Genomic DNA, 2180 nt, shown 5'->3' with positions numbered 1-2180 from the left:
TGAGTTGTCACTGATAGTGCTGACCATGCCTCTTGTGAGTCGTCACTGATAGATGTTATGTAAGTCAATAAAGATTGGTTTGTTCATGCCTCTTGTGAGTCGTCACTGAAAGCTCTGACCATGCCTCTTGTGAGTCGTCACTGAAAGTGCTGACCATGCCTCTTGTGAGTCGTCACTGATAGCGCTGACCATGCCTCTTGTTAGTCGTCACTGATAGCGCTGATCATGCCTCTTGTGAGTCGTCACTGATAGCGCTGACCATGCTTCTTGTTAGTCGTCACTGATAGCGCTGACCATGCCTCTTGTTAGTCGTCACTGATGGCGCTGACCATGCCTCTTGTGAGTCGTCACTGATAGCGCTGACCATGCTTCTTGTTAGTCGTCACTGATAGCGCTGACCATGCCTCTTGTGAGTCGTCACTGATGGCGCTGACCATGCCTCTTGTGAGTCGTCACTGATAGCGCTGACCATGCCTCTTGTGAGTCGTCACTGATAGCGCTGACCATGCCTCTTGTGAGTCGTCACTGATAGCACTGACCATGCTTCTTGTGAGTTGTCACTGATAGCGCTGACCATGCCTCTTGTGAGTCGTCACTGATAGCACTGACCATGCTTCTTGTGAGTTGTCACTGATAGCGCTGACCATGCCTCTTGTGAGTCGTCACTGATAGCACTGACCATGCTTCTTGTGAGTTGTCACTGATAGCGCTGAGCAACTGTTCTGAGGCATATGTATGGGGGGGGGGGGTGGGGGGGGGGGGGGGGGGGGGGGGGGCGTGGGGGGGGGGGGGGGGGGGGGGGTGGGGCGGTTACATTTTACATCTATCATATTATCTTTTTATTTATTTTTATTTTATTTTTACCAAATTAGAATTTTGAAATTATATTTAAATTGATAATTAAAAAGTCGAGAATAAACAATGCCTTTTAGAAAGTGGTCAGATGTAACGTGTAACATGTTCTAGTTGGGAGTACACTATCTTTGTGTGTCCAAATCCTGGATGGGACTCCACCCAAAGAAGTACTAGAATCTGTACAAAGTGTTATCCCAAATACAACATATACTCCTTACAAAAAGTTAAGCAACAAGTATTATTTTCCGTGCAACATTCTCATCAGTGTTGAATGCCATCCAATGAGAACAAATTCAGGCAGGAGAATTGCCTACGAATACTCGACTTAAAGCCTTTTCCATGTAGAGTTTCCTGATAACACTGATAATATCGCCTGAACACAACCACCCTCAAAACACACATGCAAAATGGGCTGGGTGGACCCCCAATAACGACTACACACAGAAACGGCGCGACTGTGACGTCGGTTTCAACGCAGACAGACAGATATTTTATTAACGTCTCACCTCAAATATTACATAAAAATATAAATATATATATATATAATATTTCAATGAGCCACTCCTATTGGAGTTATGAGAGACGAAAACGTTAAAATATACAAATACAGATTACTAAAATAAAATAAATAAAAGGTAAATGTACACACAAAAGTTAAACACACTATACAGTATATCAAATATCTTTCCGTATGTTTAAAATAGCCTTGCAGGTTTTGGCAGCAACATGTACAACAATAGGGCTGGCGAGAATAAAGCACAATTTAACATAATCATTTTGAAGATTAAAATCATGACACACATCACTACATTGAGTTAAAAGCTCTTTACGGACATCATTACAAACTGGACACTGAAGTAGAACATGCAGCTCATCTTGCACACAATCTGTACAATTAATAAAGAATACTAAACGAGTTCCCGTGTAATACCAATTTTATGAAACGAGTGAGATACCACAACTATTCATGAGTTTCATAAATTTGGTTTTACACGGGAGCGAGTTTAGTATTTTATTTATTACTGGCCATTTATAACGTTTTTAGAATTATACTGTTGAGTGTGAATAGGCTGACACCTACACGATCCAGGCATAATCCAATTGAGATTAACACTGTAATACTTCAAACACGTCAAAAGTTGAAACGTATGAATTTAATACCAGACAACAGTCCACCTTTAGAGGCGTCCGTTCCACAAAATTATCGTAGCGTTAAGATTATCGCAACTCACATACTTTAACTTAGACCAACGAGTGTCGTTGCGCTACTTTACGATCGCCTTGTGGAACGGGCCTTGCACCTCAAAGTTTACAATCACGTCACA

The sequence above is a fragment of the Haliotis cracherodii genome, unplaced genomic scaffold, assembly GCF_022045235.1.
Source record: "Haliotis cracherodii isolate W230 unplaced genomic scaffold, xgHalCrac1.p SCAF_14, whole genome shotgun sequence".
Taxonomy (NCBI): Eukaryota; Metazoa; Mollusca; class Gastropoda; order Lepetellida; family Haliotidae; genus Haliotis; species Haliotis cracherodii.
The sequence above is the reverse complement of the archived record's forward strand: the minus strand, read 5'-3'. Positions refer to the sequence as shown.